The sequence below is a fragment of the Lethenteron reissneri genome, chromosome 6 (assembly GCF_015708825.2).
Source record: "Lethenteron reissneri isolate LAM-NWPU_2019-01 chromosome 6, ASM1570882v1, whole genome shotgun sequence".
In the NCBI taxonomy this organism is placed as follows: Eukaryota; Metazoa; Chordata; class Hyperoartia; order Petromyzontiformes; family Petromyzontidae; genus Lethenteron; species Lethenteron reissneri.
Window position 1 is genome coordinate 8,452,229 of NC_083784.1, and position 22,425 is coordinate 8,474,653.

The window sequence follows — 22,425 nt, forward strand, 5'->3', positions numbered from 1 at the left end:
GGTGGGGAGGTGGTGTGGTGGGGAGGGAGGTGGTGTGGTGGGGAGGTGGTGTGGTGGGAGGGAGGTGGTGTGGTGTGGTGGGAGGTGGTGTGGTGGGGAGGGGTGTGGTGGGGGAAGGTGGTGTGGTGGGGGGAGGTGGTGTGTGGGGAGGGAGGTCGTGTGTGGGGAGGGAGGTGGTGTGGTGGGGGGGAGGTGTGGTGGGAGGTGTGTGGTGGGGGGGAGGTGGTGTGGGGGGAGAGAGGTGTGTGTGGTGGGGGAGGTAGTGTGGTGGGGGGAGGAGGTGGTGTGGTGGGGGAGGTGTGGTGGGAGGTGGTGTGGTGGGGGGGGAGGTGGTGTGGTGGGGGAGGTGTGTGTGGTGGGGGAGGTAGTGTGGGGGGGGGAGGAGGTGTGTGGTGGGGGGAGGTGTGGTGGTGGTGTGGTGGGGGGGAGGTGGTGTGGTGGGGAGGGAGGTGTGTGTGGTGGGGGGAGGTAGTGTGGTGGGGAGGGAGGTGGTGTGGTGGGGGGAGGTGTGGTGGGAGGTGGTGTGGTGGGGGGGGAGGTGGTGTGGTGGGGAGGGAGGTGTGTGTGGTGGGGGGAGGTAGTGTGGTGGGGGGGAGGAGGTGGTGTGGTGGGGGGGAGGTGTGGTGGGAGGTGGTGTGGTGGGGGGGGAGGTGGTGTGGTGGGGAGGGAGGTGTGTGTGGTGGGGGGAGGTAGTGTGGTGGGGAGGGAGGTGGTGTGGTGGGGGGGGAGGTGTGGTGGGAGGTGGTGTGGTGGGGGGGGAGGTGGTGTGGTGGGGAGGGAGGGAGGTGTGTGTGGTGGGGGGAGGTAGTGTGGTGGGGGGGAGGAGGTGGTGTGAGAAGTGTCGCTGTCCCAGGCGACGGGCGAACCCGCACGACGACTCGGCCCCGAGAGGCTGGAGCGGCGGTGGGGACAGAACACACACACAGACACACAGACACACACACAGAACACACACACAGACACACAGAACACACACATAGACACACAGACACACAGACATAGACACACAGAACACACACAGACACACAGAACACACACATAGACACACAGACACACAGACATAGACACACAGAACACACACACAGACACACAGAACACACACATAGACACACAGACACACAGACATAGACACACAGAACACACACACAGACATAGACACAGACAGACACACAGACATAGACACACACACAGACACAGAACACACACACAGAACACACACACAGACAGACAGACACACACAGACACACAGACACAGACACACAGACATAGACACACAGAACACACACACAGACACACAGACACACACACAGAACACACACACAGACACACAGAACACACACACAGACACACAGAACACACACACAGACACACAGACACACACACAGAACACACACACAGACACACAGAACACACACATAGACACACAGACACACAGACATAGACACACAGAACACACACACAGACACACAGAACACACACATAGACACACAGACACACAGACATAGACACACAGAACACACACACAGACATAGACACAGACAGACACACAGACATAGACACACACACAGACACACAGAACACACACACAGAACACACACACAGACAGACAGACACACACAGACACACAGACACAGACACACAGACATAGACACACAGAACACACACACAGACACACAGAACACACACACACACACAGACACACACACAGAACACACACACAGACACACAGAACACACACACAGACACACAGAACACACACACACAGACACACACACAGAACACACACACAGACACACAGAACACACACATAGACACACAGAATACACACACAGACATAGACACAGACAGACACACAGACATAGACACACACACAGACACACAGAACACACACACAGAACACACACACAGACATATACACACAGACACAGACACACAGACACACAGACACACAGAACACACACACAGACATAGACACAGACAGACACACAGACAGACACAGACAGACACAGACACAGACAGACACAGACATAGACACAGACAGACATACAGACACAGACACAGACAGACATAGACACAGACAGATACAGACACAGACGCACAGACAGCTACGAGGTTCTCACCGTGCGGGTCGCGACCTGCCTCACCCAACCGGACACAACCGAGAGAGAGAGAGACGCTAACATCGATCAACATCAGCAGCAGACAACGACGACAGAACCACGCCGGTGAGATCGATGATTGTATTGTACGTCGATGATTGTATTGTACGTCGATGATTGTAATTTTTTTAGGCCTTTGCAACATGCGCGTTTTTTTCTTTCTCGCGAGCCGAGTGAGTAAATTCTGCCAATCGGCGTGTTGTACACGGTTGATAGCGACTTCCAGCACGCAGGGGGAGACAAAGGCGGCCGGGAGTGGGGATCGCATCGCTCACGTGCCGTGTTGGCTCAACCTCCATCGGTGCTGCTCGCTAAAAGCACTTGCCCCAACAGTCTGTTTAGGGCTACACGGGGCATCTTTGTCTTTGGATACACAATTATAAATGGGGTGATCAAAATTTTGATTTAAAGATTTCGCGACTGCAGGGATTCATATTCTTGGTTCTATCGGTAAAGTCACGTATAAGGGAAATAATAAAATAATAAAAATAGAAAACAATATAATAATATATTGATTTATATTTATAGAATGTTTATTATTTCATTATTTCCCTTCTACGTGACTTTACCGAAAGAACCAAGAATATGGGGTGATCTAGTCAAGTTTACCTCATGGATGGCAACACAGTAAACCCGTGTCCGCTTCGCATCTGTGTTATTAACGGGAGACATGGTGAGGATGTTAATGAATTAGAAACACAAATCCTGGATGGAGGAACGTTGCTTTTGTTTTCACGAGGGAGTGGATGAGGATGTCTATGGAGATCATTGTGTAGAATTAACCTTTAATGATGTGGGTTTGCCAGTGTTCAGCTCCACGTTTATACTGATGTGCAACGTTTAATATCATTCGTATCTTCAACCTTTTCGAATGCAAAAATAACCATGTTGTCCAGATTATAAGGCGCTCCTGAAACTATGTTGTTTACGGGGTAAGGCCCACTTAGCTATATAGCTCCTTTTCAGAACCGACATGGCCACGCATGACAGTTCAACGAAGTAGCGTATCACGTGCAAAAGTCTAACAGGAGAATACAACAAACGCATGATTATAAACGTGGAGGGAAATGCCGGATAAAAAACATCCACGCGACTACGGGGAGAACACGTGATTGAACCCACGACATCCTGTAGACCAGGCGAGGTAGTTAACATCTGGCCACCGTGAAAATAAGACACACTCCACACTTATGCCTGGTGTCAACAAAAGGACTGTATCCAAATTTGCCCAGTGGTGATGTCCACTCGTGTCTCCCACCAAAGACAAAGATCCCTCGTGTAGTCTTAACAGATTGTTGGGGTAAGTGCTGTTAACGAGCACTTACGAATGCCGGTACGGCACACAAGGGAATGGGTCGCTATAACCACACCTGGCTGCCTTTGTCTCCCTAGTGGATGATGTTTACACACCGCACTAAGATACTCATTTGAGACTCAGCTGACGTCGGGTAAGCCTGGGACCGGTTCAGATAATCGTCACTGGTGTTGGCCGTGAGCGGGAATCGATCTCGGGTTGGTGGCCAGGTTCCATAGAGCATAATGCTCACCACTACTCCACCGCTCACCCCTGTAACAATCTCACACACGCACACTCACCACCCCCTTTTTTGGGCTCAACACACTTGTCAACAACACCGTAGCCATAACAAACTAATGTACGACATTTCGGGCAATGGTACTTTTTTAACAGCACATTATTTCGTTGTTAAGCTTAGTGAATTGTATTTGTGCACCGCTGCCAACGCAGCAGCAGCAGCATCAAATCATTCATTTTAAACAGTCGTGTTCCAAGGTGTCTCCTCGCAGAAGTCCAGTTCAACGTCATTAATAGTGGAGATGTGTGGGGGGTGGTGGGGGTTAAACTTTCTTCACACACCTGTACGGGGACACCTCCCAACGCCTTAATGTGTTTTTAATCGGTGTCAAAGAGTGACTGCGTCGGCGCCGATAAGATCGCGAGCGATAAGAACGACCCCGCGAGTTCATCGGGGAGACGAACTCCCGCGGACGTTCAGAGTCTGCGCGTGCTGATTCACGCGCGGTCTTGGTGATGAACGATCGCGCGCACGAGTTGGGACCCGTGGACATTCCGGTCGTGTCCAGGGAAGCGCTCGGAACGGATAAGACGTTGCCTGGCGCATCGCACGCACGCACGCGCGCCTTATCGTGGGGTCGATGTAAGTTTGAGCGTAGACGCATTAAAAATTGTTTTTATCGCCGAAACCAGTCCGACGTGATTCGAAGTCGCATGCTGGACGCTTCATCGTCATCGCCCATTGGTCAATCCACTGTGGGATGGAGTTCTCCTAGACGCAGCCGTCGACCACGATCCATCGGCGAATGTTGTTGACGAATCTACCCCGCATCTGCGCAAGAACACATCACAACTGAAGTCAACTGATGTCATCATAAGACCTCCCTGAGTGGACATCCCTCGCGAAACGCTTAAAATAGGACCCCCCCCACCCCCCCAACATCGGCGAACCAACTACAGTGGTACCCCGGAGATCGAACTTAATTCGTTCCAGACGGCCATTCGAAAACCGATTTGTTCGAACACCGAATTCATTTTCCCCATAAGAATTAATGTAAATGACATTAATTGGTTCCAGACACAAGAAAGCTCTCATTATAACGCATTTTTACACAAAGTTTACAGTAATTACATGCATAAAATCATACAAAAAACAAGAAACACAATAAATAAATGGAATAAATGAATAAATATATGGAATAAATGAAATGAATGAACATTGAACTTCACTTTACCTGTAGTAAGGAGAGTTAATGGCTTGAGTGGAAGGTGGTGAGGAGGAGGTGGTAAAACCTTTGTCTGGGCAAGCGTCATGCACGCTGGCCATACGCGTCTCAGCCGTACAGGTTCTTTCAAGTCGCGATTGCCCGTTCGACCTCCGAATTTCGTTCGGTTTCCGGGGCAAAAAATGTTCGGAAATATCGTTCGAACACCGATTTGTTCGAGTTCTGCAGCGTTCGATCTCCGAGGTTCTACTGTAATTTGCCTCTTGTGGAGAGTGATTCCAAGGCCTATAGAAAGTAGGTAGGGGCCCTACCACTAGTTTTACGCAGGTAGAAGGCCGATACTATTCATCCAAATCAGTTCAAGCCTCCAGTCAGCTCACCTCTGCTCGTCGTTCCTTGATTCTCTCTCCCTCTCTCTTCGCTCCCCTATCCGTCACCACACTCTCACCCCCCCTCTCTCATCTCGGCACAGTCATCCCTTCTCCCCTGCCTTCCTCCCCCTTCCCGTCCGAGTGCTGCTCCTGTGTTCCTGCTGTTCATCTCGAGTCGTTCCCCTCGCTTTATCCGTCTCGGGGACTTCCGTTCCCGCATCCCTTCCCTTTCCTGCCGCCCTTTTCGTTTTTTTCCCATTCACAATTTCCGTGCCTCTTACTCTCCTTACCGTGGTGTGCTATGAGTAACGTGTTTTTAAATGCTTTTCTCAATGCTGGGGGATGTGTGGAATGAGCTGCCGCGTTATTGTTGAACGCCTGTCAAAGTGTTCACGTGAATGAAGGTGACGACGATTGCTTGCGTTGCGATCGAAACGTCGTGATCGATTATGTTTTCTACCCACGTGACTTTACCGAAAGAACCAAAGAGTATGGATTCCTGCAGTCACGAAAGCTTCAAATCAAGAGTGAATGAAGGGGGTTGCACTTATTATTTTTTCTTGAATGCATAACGATGATTAAATAATGACTAACGTGTTATCGTGTCTCTGAGGCTGGATATCGGTGCCGAAACAAAGTGCATGAAAATTCATGGATTTTTTTTTACTGAATTAAATTATCCTAAGTACCTAGTCCATCCCGTGCCACCGAACACATTTGGCAGACCCTATGCCACCGCTCGTCACACGGCCTCGTGCCATTACTCAGAGCGCCTGCCACGTGTGACGCCTGCGAAACAACGTACGGCTTCGGTGGCAGGGCGCGAGTGGAGGCGACATCCTTCTGCGCTGCTCGGGTTCCACCGCATTAGCGGTCATCCTCATCCCCGCTCGCCATTTCCTGTGACCCTACTTAGAGGCCGCCATCCAGCAGTAGATTGACGCCACGGCTGCATGCCGTGCGGCAGTCGCGAGCCCGTCGGTTCGGGCGACGGCCTTGCGATGACCGATGCGACTGATGGCTGTCGCGTACGTCGATGGACACCGTTCCTTTGTGCAAATCAACAACGTTGTTCCGTTCGCAGCGTTCGGTTCATTTTTTAGAACATTTTACCCAAAAGCAGGCAACGTCATCAGGCGCGGTAAACCCACTGCTGGATGACGGCCTCCACAGCGCGCAGCCACTTCTCACGATCCCGCCAGATGGAATAATACCACAGCGAGCTTCTACGCACGTGCGTAATGTTGAACTTCTTTCGCACCGTACGTAGCTAACCGTGCAAATCGGAGATGCGGGCGGGCGGGGGGGGGGGGGCGGCAACACATTAAACAATCATAAAAGCAGTTCAATTTAGATGTAAAAGTGCACAGCACCGCTGGCTTCCCCGTACCGGAAGGAAGATGGTTCCAGACGGGCCGCAGGAGCGCATTTGAAAGCGCGCGGTGGAAGTGACCGCGGATTCTATCGCTCCAGCTTTCCGTGGTGCGGTGTGGAGGGGGGGGGGGTCCTCCATGAGGGGAGGGGGGCACGGGGGGGGCAATGCCCCGCCCAAACTGGTCACCTTAATGAATTCATTTTCAGCAGTTAACAATTAATATAATTAAGTGATTATGTTATATATTATTTGGGTCTTTCGGTAGAGTCACGTAGGTAGGTTCAAAGAAAATAACAAAAAAATAACAACAATTATATAAATCCGCGAATTCCTAACGCGACGGACAAAGTGCATCCCATAGCCCCCCTCTCCCCCATACAGAAGTCAAACTCCGCCTGTGGGTTCGTTCCTCTCTGCGTGGTGGAGGGATCGTATCCACGAGGTGGCGGGAAAGACACGCCGTGTTGGCGTCAAAGCCACTCGTGATGCCAACATCCTCTTTAAAAAATACACATATATACTGTAATAAGTTGTGGTCGCTGAGCCAAGTTTACACCACGGGAGTGTAACGTTTCCATGACCGCACTCGTGTAACTGTACGGTGCGGAAGAAGTTCAACGTCAGTTTAACACGTAAGGGGGGCCATCCATTGAGTAGATACGCCAAACAATCTCCCTGTACGCACGCGGCGGACTCTTTACCCCCCCCCCCCCCACCTGCGTACGTTCGCCTGACGCACCCCCCTCCCCCGAATCCTATAGAACGGCCGATATTTAATCCACGCAGAAACGATCAAGGATTAATAATATTAACGTGTTTAAGCAAACAGATAGTCCACCGCCGGACTATCTAACTCAGTTGAAGGCCAACGTCGACGAATTAAAGTATTATCAAGGCTTCACCCCCCCCCACCGTTTCTTATGCGTACATTGTCAGTAGACCCCCCCCCCCCCATACGCAAGCCACGCATTTGGGTTAAACCCCCCCTCCCCCCTCCATGCGTACGTACTAAATGGATGGCCCCTAGTCGCAGGGCTTTCACGACCAATATTATCCACAACAGAGGTGTTGGGGTAGATCGCGTGAATATCAATGCGTCGTGAAACCTACCACCACCCGACACGGCCAATGAGTAAGGTTTGTCAAGCAAACAAAACGTGGCAATTCGTCACGAGTGTTCCACACCGGTTCTGTGTTGGAGAGTGAACCCACGACAGCGTTTACAATTCGAACACCGTGACGATTCGCCGGTAATTACAACAACAACAACAACGAGCAGCATCATCAGGCGACAGCCAGAGCTGTGGAGACATCCTCCCCCTGTTTCAACATAACATACATACACTGCATATGTGGACATTTCAGACCGTAACACGATGTTTCTCCCTCTCCGTCTCTCCGCACGTGCCCACAATATCGAGTTCACGTTGACATTGTCCAATTGCTGATTTCGCCACTGAAATCTTTCTCAGTACGCTGATTGGTGCAAGTGCGTTTTGTAAGGTCCGCACACATGGACGAAAACCGCAGCAACCCCACCTATCCATACGCACACGGTCTTATTAAACATCCATAGGTGGGGTCCAAAAAAACATCGTGGGATATGACAATCAGTTAGTTGGTGCACGTTTACTCGTTGGCCGTGTCGAGTTGGAGCTGCGGTTAGCAGACTGACTGCACAATGAACCCGTGACATGAGTTCAATTCCGGACAACGGGTGACATCATTAGCAAGCGATATCCGGACCGGGTCCTGGTTTCCCACCTGATTCACGAACCCACGCTGTTGCCAGATAGAAGGGTAAAAAAACAATTATCGAACCCACGCTGATCAACGTGGGTCAAGTATGGTCATACGAAAACCCCCCATGACCGACACGGCATGAGCAGAACTTCATACAGCCGTGCATTCTAAATGGGACGTATGTACCCTATGTACGTTGAACTTATTTCGCACCAGTACGTAGCCTACCGTACTTAATCGGCTGTACATATCGCGTCGCCACGTTGGTCAGCCGTGGGTTTAGCAAAGCGGACTGGGTCGGTAATCGAATCAGCCGAACAAAGGGCCATTGGGTTCATCAGCAGAGCGTGCTAACCACGGCACCGCCAGAGCATTTGTAGCGAGGATAACAATTTACCGGGTCGCGTCAACTGGTGACGATTGCCATCTTCTGCTGCGATGAAAATAGCAATATCGTTATCCTAATTTCCACGGTGGTTACATCTTTACCGGGGCATTTTGCTTCGCATTTATGAACGAAATAACTGAGACCTTGGATCAGTTTGCGCGTGCAAGAAATGGCGCATGGGAGACGGGACAAACCGCACAGCGCAAACGATGCAGTATCAGCGATCATACTATGTTATAAACAAACGAGACAGACGGTACAAGGGAGAGAGGTTGTAGCGATGAGCCTTAACAAGCGACACGTCAGAAAATGTAAACGGGTACAGATACTGATCAGTATTTGACACCGCACTAACGAGAGGGCACAGATGGAGGGAAACAAAGGACGATCGTGGAGGCGACCTAGACAGCACCAATTTAGAGACAGCACGGACGAGCGAGAGAGAACGCGTGCAAAGTACAAGTTCGACGGGCAGTACAAGATCAACCGCGAAAAATATACCACTGTCATTCCAACTCGGAACGCACACAGTGATCACTCACTCTTGAAGAAGGCAGAAGAGGGCTCAGAGGCGCCCAGGAGCGAGCACAGAGAAGCGAGCGGAGGGCAGCCACGCGGTTAGCCGGCGCCAATAATTGTCTAAGCTCTCCCGTCCTCTACATATATGAAGGAGCTACACGGACTCCTCTACTTACGAACAATCAACTTACGAACTTTCAAAAGATCGTCATGGAACGTAAAGCACCAGTGGTATCTGCATCTGCAGAACGTGAAGAACCAGTGGCATCTACATCTGTAGAACGTGACGAACCAGTGGCATCTACATCTGCAAAACGTGAAGAACCAGTGGCATCTACATCTGCAGAACGCAAAAAACCAGGGCATCTACATCTGCAGAACTTGAAGAACCAGTGGCATCTACATCTGCAGAACGTGAAAAACCAGTGGCATCTACATCTGCAGAACGTGAAGAACCAGTGGCATCTACATTTGCAGAACGTGAAAAACCAGTGATATCTACATCTACAGGATATTATAGAACATTTAAAGCCATTCCCCGTGTTTAGTGTACACGCCGTACAACGTGTTTGAAATCGACAGGAGTAAAGTTGGTCTTATGAACAAATCGACTTACGAACAGACCTCTGGAACCTATCTCGTTCGTAGGTAGAGGAGTCCCTGTATTGGCCAAGGAATGAGTGTTTAAGATGCAGCAGTACGTTACAAACGAGTCTAATCAGTCGGAACACGACAGACGGTTCTAAACAGGATGAATCAGAACGCACGAAGCGGTATAGTTGAGGCAGTACGAGATAACGAAAAGGCCATACAAATATTTTTGAATCGATTCATGACTCCCACCCCCAAAGCCCCTGACCCCCGAAAAAAATATTGTAACAATGTATCACATCACGGGGGGGGGGGGGGAGGTCAGGGAGGGCTGAGTCGTTACGTGCCCAGCGTGTTGCTCACTGAGGTTAAGTGAAGGGCAAGTTTGGGAAACCTCATTCTCAAATCACGAACGACACAGAAGCCCTGTAGCAGCAGAAGCGGTGCAAGCGCTTTTAACAACGATCCCTCGCCCACCCCAAAAATGGACATATCGCTTTGACTGCTACACACAACCCACAGGGGCCACGCAGGTTAGGGAACCTTTGAAAGAAAGGAGAAGAAGAGAATATTTGTGGAAGTATTTCACGTTCGGAGTCTTTTTTTGAGCGCGGTTCTGGATTCCACTTTTTCGCGGCCAGTGGAGCGAGCCGTCCTTTGGTTTTGAGTGTCACGGCACGCGCGTTTGTCAGAAAGGTTCGCCATGAGCCAGACGATCCAGCAATAAATCGATTAAGGGAGCGTTCCGATCAGCGTGTGGTTACCTGCGGTTAAACGCGTTTCAGAGTAAGATTGCCATTAAGGCCATTTTTTTTAAACACTAACTGAAAAGTGCGCAACTGAGCGCAGAGAATACGCACGCCTGCAGCGGTGTGCAGAGAGACAAATTGGGGACAATATTCAGGTTTAAGGAACGTATTGCTTAATTGAAAATGTTCATAAAAGTAAGTGGGCTTGGGGAGGAAACGTCGCCAACAGGGACGATTGGCCAATGGTCAACAACAGTATGCATGGAGAACTTCTTTCACACCGTACATGGCCAACCGTCCTCATCGGAGGCGCGGGTAGTGACGGGGCTGGCAACCGCGGAATGGAACGCGTCTGAGACGATGTGCACCGAGGAGACGGAGTTATGGAATATAAAGCAGATGCTGGGAGGTGTATAACCATCGCAGGATCGTGAGAGGTGGCAACGGTTTGGGAAGGCCTTCATCCAGCAGTGGATAGATCATGGCTGCTGCTGCTGCTACTGACGATGATGAAATACGCTCGCAATCTTCATGTCAAATGTTGCATAAGATAAGAACGTTGGAACCCGCTGTTTTCCGGAGAACGGTCTTGTCGTGGAATTTTATTACGAATAATAACGAGGGAATTGCCTGGGGACAGGCTTTGACTTCGCCCGAGTGTCTTCAGTGAGATGCGTCGCCGGATAAGTCAACGCCACTGGGCTGCCACCCGTGGACAATGAAATGCGCCGTCTCACAATCACGTTGGCAGCAATGCGTTACAAAATGTTAGGAAATTAACGCAAAAAAACCCAAACTCCTTTTGTCGTCGTTGCACATTACCTGTCGGGTCCGGCGAGTCGAGGCAAATGGACTTGGCTATTAACTTCTCGGTATCAAAGTGCAACGGGGTTGATGGACTTTCTCCTGTCTGGTTCAAGCTCACATGTTCGTGTTTTTATGACCGCTGTTGATATTTCCCTATAGAGAGAGAGGGAGAGTATGATTAAAGTTTCAAGGTCTCACTGGGCCAGACTGGAGACAGCCACACTCGTAAGGCAACGCCTCTAGCAGCAACACCCAAGGCAAGAGACGTGTGTAGTCGATTTTTCCTTTATTGAAGCGTCATTATTCAAACGACCACAATAAAACGAACGGTGTTAAAACCCGTACAACAAACAGGTGATTTTGGACAGATTAACGAAATACTGTAAACCCGTCCCGAGCCTGCGCCAGAGAGCACGCGAATTCACGTCACGCACGCGAGCACGTGTACGTTCAGTCTGCTGACATGTGGCAGACTCTTTGGGGTGCAGGTGATGTTAGCGGAGCACACGGCGGGGTGGCTGGCCAGCACCACGCCCTGTCCACTCGTATCTCCCACCAAAGATAGCTATAACCCGTGTAGCCTCAACAGACTGCTGGGGCAAGTGCTGTTAACGAGCACATATGAAGGCCGGCACGGCACACGAGGTAGCGGTTGGCCAGCACCACGCCCGACCGCCTTTTTGTCTCCCCAGTGGTCAGCACCACGCACACACTCACGGACACACGCGACAAGGGGGTTGAGAGAGGCGTTACAAGCAAGCGAGCTGGTATGCACACAGAGGAGGAACTTGCTGCTGACTCATTCGGAATTAGGGAACGTGGCATCCCACCATGAACCACAACCGCACTTCGCCGAATATCATATAGTGCCGCCGTCTGCGCAAGGTCCCTTCCTGCCTTAGGTGAGATGAACGAACTTGCTCGGTGAATCAAGGCCGCCAATGATGATCGGGGTGATGGGAGGCCGGAGGAGGAGAGGAGGAGGAGTGGGGGGGGGGGGGTAAATGTCTGGCTCGGTTAAAATGTTTGACGGCGAGAATCGCATTTTCGGGATTCCATAGGCGGCCCACGAGGGTGTCTGATGATTGTCATTGCTCATTGCTCGCTGTACCATTGCTGACTCACGCTGCCGTGTTGTGCTTGCCCCAACGGTCTGTTAAAGCTATACGGGGGATCTTTGTCTTTGGTGTGTCCCCCTCCCCCCACCCCCGCGCTTGTCGCAGTCGCTCTTAGTTCCAGAGGGGAAACACGAAAGCTATTGTCACCACCGGCTTTTGTTTGTTTGTTTAACGTGCACACTTGGTGTTGGTCACACACTTTAGTCATAGGGCACTGCACATATTGACCTCTTCACGGCTGTCAACGTCCTTCCTTTCTCGGTCGTGTCCAATTCAACGTGCTTCTCCTTCGTTTGCGTGCAAATCACATCGTGATTGCTGCTCCTATATTTGGACGCTTTTGAAACTCGAAGTACAGCCCGTTCTCCTGAAACGCCGCGTGATTTCATAACGAGAATTTGATACAACGCCATGAATGTATTAGGGAACGCGAGTTTTCTTCACAACGCGGATGCAAATGGGATATAACGTTGTACAATCCAGATAATAGGACAACTGTAACGTGTGCAGGTGTGGCAGTGCTTGGAGCACAACTGATAAACCGGTTTGGGTTTAGGCAAGAGCCCAGAATTTATACCCAAGAGACTCTGCACCGCTGGTTACCGTGCCCATATCGTACGTTCGTCGAGTTTATAAACAACTCGGGGTTGTCATTTTCTGTTCCTTTTAGCTTCATCAATAATTAGGTGCAACAAATAAAAAAAACGCAATCAAAAACACGTTGATTCTCTGTTTTCCAAACTTCTCTGACCCACACTGACCAGCGTTGATGGAGCGTGGTCAAACAGTCCCTGTGACGTTTGGAATCGCTAATAGATTATGTAAATGATAATTATCAAGCATCAGTAGTGAGTCCAACTGAGTCGTAAACGTTGCTCTTTAGAGGCAACACATTTATTCGTGACATCAACACGTAACACAAAGGGGTAACTGCTCCTTCACCAGATACAGCCTAGGGTGGTGGCCACTCAGCTAACTACCCTATACGGAGGAGTTACAGCTACGAAGGGTCTGACCCTCACTCGGGTCCCGACCACGTGTTGATGCGTGTAGAGCTTCCAGCTTGTCGGACGTAGAGCTTCAGCTTATAGGACGTAGAGCTTCCAGCTTGTAGGACGTAGAGCTTCCAGCTTGAAGGACGTAGAGCTTCAGCTTGTAGGACGTAGAGCTTCCAGCTTGTAGGACGTAGAGCTTCCAGCTTGTAGGACGTAGAGCTTCAGCTTATAGGACGTAGAGCTTCCAGCTTGTAGGACGTAGAACTTCCAGCTTGTAGAATGCAGCGACCCCGGTCCCTCTCAGGGACCCACCTTATATCCCCCTGGGTGGGGGCTGCTCCGCCCTTGGCCCCGCCCGCCTTCTCGAGCATTCCAGCTCCCTCTCGATTCCTCTCGAGAGCTCTCCCTGGACACGTGATCGCCCCCTAGCCCCCCCCCCCAACACCTGGGGGCCTCTCTGTGGACACTCCGGATCACGTGTCCTAGGGGTCAAGCAGAGTGCCATGGCCCGGGGCAACCCTGCCTCTGGGCTGACACTCTCCCACTCCCCCTTGTGGGAGCCCGCACGACGCGCTATGCGTGGTGCTCGTGCTATCCCAGCGCTCACCAAGCCCCGCTAGGGCTGGTACTACACCCTGCCCACGTGGTGTACGCGATGACGGTGCATCACGTGCCACGGGCCCTCTCGGGCCGGCACCCAACAATGACATCTCCGATGTCACTACACATTTAATAGTCGTTGATTAACAGCTCTATGAACAGGCTTATAATACAAAGCAATTTATTGAGCAGTTATATTCAAGGGTTTTTATGTAACTCAATATATACTACGGTATTAGAGTAACGACTCATATGCCCTTTTAACAACTGTTAATCAGAAAAACGCGATTTTAAAATGTAATTCTCATCAGGCCCTACGGTGTCAAGTGCAGTCTTCCAACTGGTATTATCCACTCCACTATATTTCTCTGGCCTCTCTATTCATGTGCTATGAAGAAGGCCCATTGCCTGAAACGTCAACTATTATATTTTCTGTTCAGGCCACGCTCTTATCGATGAGTGTCTTGTGTTTTTCTCTCATCACAACTCAATCGCCACCGATATGAGATGGCATTTCCTTTCCATTGGTGAACATTGCAAGGCAGGGACTAGGGGCAATTGTATTGCAAGGTGGTGTTTGATAGTTACCTTTTCACGAGCGGTGTATTTTTAGTTTGATAAATGATTACACAATGAACCCGCGCTGCTGATGTCACAGTATTCAAAGTGAAATTGTGTAATAATTTGGACATGTCAAGTTTTTTTTTATATATAAAAAAAATCGCATCACCCAGGATGACTCACGCTCATGCAGGTAACTTACAGTTACGCAACTACTTACTCCTCTTCATTCCCGATGGGACATGAGGCTGCCAGTTACGCAATGACACGTCGTAAATTGTCATCAGCATTGTAAGTGGTCGGTAAATGCTAAATTGTAATCGACATAGCAGCCATTGCCTCCTGCTAGTGTAAACTTGGAAATACCCTCCTGACAAGGAGGTCATGGGCTCGATCCCATCCCCTGACACCTGTTGATTATTTTGAGTTTGCGTGTCTCTCTCTCTCTCCCCCCGTGGTCGTGTGGAATTTTCTCCGGGTCCTCCGGTTTTCCCTCCACATTTAGAATCGAAGTCACGCGTTTAGAGTATCTGGCTGCTCCTGGAAATGTTCACGTGATAAGCGACTTCGGTGAGCTAAAATTTGTGGCGGCCAGGTCGCTTCTGAAAAGAGCATTTTAGCTCAGTGGGCCTTACTTGCCAAAATAAAATAAAAATAGTTGCTTTAGTTTAGACAAAAGAGTCACTGTGGTTGTGATTGGTCCCCAGCCAATCCGTTACTAGTTCCACACACCGGTGTGTTGGAGAGTACACTCACAACATTTACAATTCGAGTACGACGTTTCGCCAGTAATTACAACTAGCATCATCAGGCGACAGCCAGAGTTGTGGACAAATCGGTCTAAAAAAGAGGGATAAATGTGGTGCCGTCACTTGAGTTCATCAGGTGGGAAGGGCTGGTGGGGGGGGGGGGCGTTAATTTACGCATATAAATTACAATGGATACTCATGGAAGGCTTATATTGAGGGATATGCAATTGAAGAACTTTTAAAGTAATCAGTGGAAGTGCAGCAAAAACAGATACATATACAACACAAATGCAGGACACCAAATCGCCGAGTGAAGGGACCTTACATCGCGGCAGGCACTTCGCGGAAATTCAAATCGTATCATAAGTCACAAATATCGCTTCACAACTTCTTCTCATACAGCTCGTGATGGCAGTAATGTAAGAATGCATCCAACGTTCCAACGTATGGACATAAAACTCAGATCAACTATTTTTTGTATTTACCCGGTTAAAGCCCTCTGAGCTGTGTAGCTCTTTTTCAGCAGCGACTTGGCTATCACAAATGATGGTTCACCGAAGTGGCTTTTCATCGTGTGTGAATTTATTGGAGTAGCCAATTACTCTAAACGCGTGATGTTGATTCTAAATGTGGAGGGAAACTCAGGTCATGATAGATGTTACCTCATTTGGATGTTTCCTCCAAAGATTCAACAACTGCTTAAGAATTACTTTTTTTTATTACAGATCAGTAGGTGAATCCATGATGATGATGGTAATCGTTCACTTGCTGCTTATTTTTCCGTGGGAAGTGGTGGCAGCAGTGGTTCGTTGCACCGCACCACGAACCACGGCTCAGTCGTGGCGGCTCACGGCTACCATCAGTGGCGGCATCGAGGTCTGAGACGACCGGTCGTGGGATCTTCCTCCCCCCCCCCCCATCACAAACTCGCACCGACCCCTTGCGGTTAAATTCCCTCGAACAAACCCCCATTGACCGACTCGGCACCTGCAATCCATTCATAGTGGATTAACAAAGGTCTGTAGAGATATCCTCGTTGGTTAATTGCGTTGAAAAAAAAAGTTTCTTCGTCACACTTTTGACCCCTTGTACGTGATTTCCCTTTTTTTGGTTGTTTTTTTTTTGTGTTGTACTTTTGGCGGATTAAAGAAAACCCACAAAACCTCAAATATAAAAAAAACGAACCGAAAGTCGCTGCCGCACACGCGAGCCGTTACCCTCTCCCCGACCCTTGCCACGGTGGCTAGGACATGTTAACTCCCTCGCCTGGTTAGCAGGAGGTCGTGGGTTCGATTCCGACCACGATGCCTGTTGTATATTTGGAGTTGGCGTGTCTCTATGCGCGTGGTGGTGTGGATTTTGTTTCTGGGTCCTCCACATTAGAAGCAACGAGTGTTTCGAGTATTTGGCTGATGGTAAGCCACCTCGTTCAGCTGTCATTCGTGGCCAGGTCGCTTCTGAAGAAGAGCTACACAGCTTACTTGCCGTTACCTGTAAAAGAAAAAAGTTTTATTCTAGCTTCTGGCAAAGAGTTGATATTTTTAAAACCCCTTAACACAGCGAATGAGCTCAAGAGTAGCTTGAGATGAAATGTCTTTTGTTCGATGTGAAAAGTGGGGTTCATCGTTATTTAAATTCGGTTTTTAAACGTACACTATTCTCTTTGTAACGTTGCCGACAATAGCGTATGTAACAGAAAATAAATAAATAAATGTAACTTCCTTTAAAATGTCAATCGCCTCCTTTGAGTCACGAGCACTTTTTTTCGGGGCAAAATTACGCGGTTTCTTCACTGGCTAAGTGAACATTTTTGAAAGGTTCAATAGTGTCAGTGGGCTTTTTAAAAAATAAAATGTAAGCAAAAAGTCCTGAATTATTTCTTAACAACGAGAAAGAACTCAACGGATATGTAGGTCGCATCTGACGTGGGTAGCGGTTGCCACCTGTCAATATCTGAACCGGGCAGTCCACGAATTGGCATCGCATGGCACGAATTAATCGCGTATTGAGATCCGGTTCACCCCGTATCGCGCTTCAACTTCTCTCACAACGCACTGCGGCGCAGTTTTGGCGGACCCAGCACTGACTTGATAAATACGTCGACAAATTGGTCCACACAGTGGGAGAGGTGACGTGCGTTGACGGGTCTGGGCAGGGCAGGGTTGGGACCATGAGCATCTACCCTATTGCGTGTCTCGAATTGGACCGCTTTCAGAGAATTAATGCCCGGTCATAGTTGGGCAAGAGATGCGATGCAATGGGATGCACTGCTTCGTGTGCGACCCCCGCCTAATGCGAACAGCCGTGTTGCACTCAAGGGGACAGTGCGTGTCGTCCCACTGCTGGCAAATGCCCTCCAAATTCTCTTCCATGTTTTCCTCTCTCTTTTTTTACGATCAGAGGAAACAAGAAGATGCTCGGTATAGTCGGCACTTTGCTTCGGTCATCATTTAGTTTTTTTTCAATGCTTTGCTTTAACTGCCCCCCTCCCTCCTTTTTAAATGAAAGATTTCACAAAAAATTCACGCTCTGCTCTCCTCCTTCTTACCCCTTCCCTCTCTCTGTACCTCCTCTCTCTACCCCCCATCTCTGTCTACCCCCTCTCTCTACCCCTCCCTCTCACTTTACCCCCTCTCTCTACCCCCCCTCTCTCTACCCGCTCTCTCTACCCCCCTCTCTCTCTACCCCCTCTCTCTACCCCTCCCTCTCACTTTACCCCCTCTCTCTACCCCCCCCCCCTCTCTCTACCCCCTCTCTCCCTACGCTATGTCTATGTTCCCCCTGTTTTCTATGTAACATTTTGAATTTTTTTCTTTTTTACTACGACAAGTGCTGCATCTGTACCCAGCCCTGCTGCTTCCGTCTCTTCTCCCGTATCCCTCCGCTCTTCTTCCCCAATCTCACGGCCTCCACTCCGCTGTCGGCTTTGTCTCTCGCCAGTAAATATAAATCCTAAAGAGGACGTTTACCCTGCTGATCTCGTCAAGGAGCGTAAACCATCACGCACACTCCGGTCATCGTCACAGCAGCAGCGGCTTTGGGTAACCGTCGAAACAAAGACGGTCACTGCATCGCGCGCCTTCAGATGCGCTTCTGCGGCCGTCTGGAACGCTCTTCCCTCCGATATTAGGAAGCCACCGGGAGCTATGCACTTCTAAATCGTCATCTAGATCGTCTATATTGACAAACCCTTTAGCACTGCTTTCGTGTTTAATTCGTTGTCCTTCCCCGGCACCTCGTTGAAGTTGAAAATCGCTACGTCGCAGCAACGAGACCAGCTACACGTTCCTACAGAAGGCAATCGCTGGGCCCGGTGGCGTGCAGGCGGTGCAACTGCGCCGGGGATCACGGGACGGAGAGGCCCCATCAAGAGCGGGGGGTGAGGGGTGACTAGAGAGAGGGGGGGGGGGGTGACTGGACAGGGGGGGGGGGGTGACTGGACAGGGGGGGGGGGTGACTGGAGAAGGCGTCTCTATGAAATGCCTTGCACCAGGACCCACGGCGAACCACCACGCCGACCCTGCCACTGAGCCGATGGGGCCACCCACTCGCCTGACCCACTTGCGGTCACTTCCCCAGGGAAGCTGCCCGCCTTGGTGCTTCCTAACGATGGCGAAAGTGGTGACGAAACAACCGCAGACACCACCACCGCGCGGGGAGGGAGCGGCACGCGCCACGCGGCAGCGAGAAAGCACGGAGGAGGCCCTGGGGCCCTTGGGCCCTCCTTCAGCTGCGATCACCAAAAAAAAACTGAAAATAAATATTGTAAAAAAACACCGCTTGCCGACGGCGACCGGTGAAAATCATCCATTGAGTTTGGAGTCTCGAGGGCGAGTGGGGCTTTAAGTGGCCCTCGTCCCTGTGGAACACCCAACGCAGAAGAAGATCCCCGCGGGGTCGATCTTCACCGAAGCCCGTGGCCCACCCTCAACCGCATCCGCTGCACAAAGCATGGCAGCAGCAGATGCCGATGGTTAGCCGACGCACGAATGGAATATTAAAAAAAAAACTCTCCATGAGCGTGCGACTGCGGTCATCCAGAACAGGCCACACAACGTATAACGACGCAATGCCTCGATCCACAAACACGAACGGAGACATCGCAGCGACACCACTGCGCTGCCCCTCCTGACGCCGTTGTCCGACTTGACCAGCTGGATGTGAGAATGGGAGTTGTTGTCTCTGCATCGACATCATTTCGTGGTCTGATGCTAAAGCAAGCCTGGCGTCGTTGACACCAACAGCGTGACTTTAATAGACGCGTGTGTGTGTGAGTCGTGTAGCCGCTAATTATAAAGCAGGGGCCCGTAAGTTGGTCGGATTAAAGCCGTCCCTGTACGAACGCCCCCAATTAGCTAGCGACTAAAATAACAAACCTCTCGTCCCCCCCCGTCCACCCCCCATCCACCCCCATCCACCCCCCCATCCACCCCCCTATCCACCCCTCATCCACCCCCCATCCACCCCCCATCCACCCCACATCCACCCCACATCCACCCCCCATCCACCCCCCCCCATCCCCCCCCCATCCACCCCCATTCACCCCCATCCACCCCACATCCACCCCACATCCACCCCCCATCCACCCCCCCATCCCCCCCCCCCCATCCACCCCACATCCACCCCTCATCCACCCTCGCCATCCACCCCCATCTACCCCCATCTACCCCCATCCACCCCCCCATCCACCCCTCATCCACCCTCCCATCCACCCCCCCCATCCACCCCCCATCCACCCCCCATCCACCACCCCATCCACCCCCACCCCCCCCCCCATCCACCCCCATTCACCCCCATCCACCCCACATCCACCCCACATCCACCCCACATCCACCCCCCCCATCCACCCCCATCCCCCCCCCCATCCACCCCCATCCACCCCCCATCCACCCCCATCCCCCCCCCCATCCACCCCCATCCACCCCCATCCACCCCCCATCCACCCCCATCCACCCCCCCCATCCACCCCCATTCACCCCCATCCACCCCCCCATCCACCCCCATCCCCCCCCATCCACCCCCCATCCACCCCCCATCCACCCCCATCCACCCCCCCCATCCACCCCCATCCACCCCACATCCACCCCACATCCACCCCTCATCCACCCCCCATCTACCCCCATCCACCCCCCATCCACCCCCCCCATCCACCCCCCATCTACCCCCAACCACCCCCTATCCACCCCCATCCACCCCACCAAAACCCCGCCATTGATTCGCAGCTCTGTTGCCGATGTGGAAGCTAGAAGCGAAAAGCAAATTTGTCGCGGTCTCGTTTCTGAGAAATCGCTTCTTCTTTTTTTTTTGGGGGGGGCCACGCGTGGAATTATGTTTTGTGTTGCTGTTGGGGTATTGTTAAGTGGCGGGGTGCGGGCGCGGTTAATTCTCGCGTTGTTTTTGCAAGGGGAACTTCAGACAATGGCGCACGTCAATGCGCTCTTCCTGCAAAGAGCGCGCGTGCTCATATCGTTGATTCCTCCTCGCAGGCGAAGTCTCCGCAGGGCGCCTGACTACTCACGCTTTTGGCTCGTGCCACCCGCAGGCACCCACCGCTTGGAGTGTCCCCTGGGGCACGCTGCTAACCGACTCAGTTGCTCTTGCGAATATGGTCAAGTGATTGCGTTAGGTCAGATTGTTACTATATTTCTTGTATAAAATACATAGATATTTTTAATGTGACCAGGCAAGGCCCAACTGAGTTGTGTAGCTCGTTTGTCAGAAGCGACCTGGCTATCACAAATGACAGGTCATCGAAGCGGCTTATCACGTGGACATTTCTAGCAGCCAAATACTCTCAAATCGTGTTTCTAAATGTGGAGGGGAAAAACCCGGAGGACCCGGAGAAAAATCCACGTGAGCACGGGGAGAGAGAGGCACGCAAACTCCAAATATACAGCAGCAGGCATCAGGGTCTGGATCGAACCCATGACCTCCTGTAGACTAGGCGAGGTAGCTAACATCTCGCCAGCGTGGCGCACGACACAACATTATATTCTCAGGGCTAAGTTGTTAGCATTTGCAAAGCGAGTGAGCATTTGCTTGAGTAAACGCGAGAAGTTTAATAAGCTTTCCTTCCGGGGCTAATTGTTTTGTAGGGTATAGGCATACCGATTAATTTGCGAGAATTGCCGCTGTTTTTTATCGGCTGTGTGTATCCTCAGCGTAGATTGGTGACTCGAGGTGAGATGAATTGTAACTGCCGGCCGACAAAGAGTGATTCCTACACACGTACATTAAGATGTGTTACGACAAAACATTTATCCAGATGCGCATATGAAGCATTAAAACACAACACGCCCGTTTACAAATATAACAAAATAAATCAACCATATACTGTAGACTACTAAGGAAAATGCTGTTGGTGAGCGCCTACCGTATTCTAAAATAATAAAAATCTAATGTTGAATTTTACAAATTGAATTCCACAATCGCTGAAGAAGCACAGACCAAGCTGGAAGGCTGCCAGATGATGGTCCGGCGCCAACACTTGCTCTGCGGTTCTCTATATATTAAGATGTTTTCAGCCACTTAGTGAGTGTGTATGCATGTGGGAGGACACCAGAACACCAGCGAACAATCAACGCACGCGAGGGGGAAACGCTCGATACACGACAGAAGGGACACGTGATATCAGTCGAAGCTTTCCTCTAACGCTTCTCCTTGCGAGCTCGGGTGTGTGTGTGTGTATGTTTTAAAATGCACAGACGAAGATGAAATATGGCTCGGGCTGGTATAGTATAACAACCAAAGGTGGTGGTGTTGTGACCTGGACCCACATACGGCCGCCTGTGTCTCCCCACAACTGATGTTCACACACCCACACAAGTGTGCCGTTTCATTGGGGTCTTCGGCCCGTACACCTGGACCCAGTTACCAGCAGATGTTCGGGATCCATTCTTGAGTCTGAGCCAGTTTAGCAAACAGCAGACTTGAAACAGCG

At 50.8% G+C, this 22,425-nt stretch overlaps 1 protein-coding gene across 1 annotated transcript in view; it reads left to right on the forward strand.

Annotated features, from left to right (window-relative positions):
- Positions 1-845: 845 nt before the first annotated feature.
- LOC133354631 (PR domain zinc finger protein 1-like) overlaps positions 846-22,425 on the forward strand; it is a 121,329-nt gene continuing 99,749 nt past the window's right edge. Inside the window, exon 1 of the mRNA XM_061571660.1 lies at positions 846-2,225. The gene's annotated coding sequence lies outside the window, so the exon portion shown is untranslated. The remainder of the gene's footprint in view (positions 2,226-22,425) is intronic.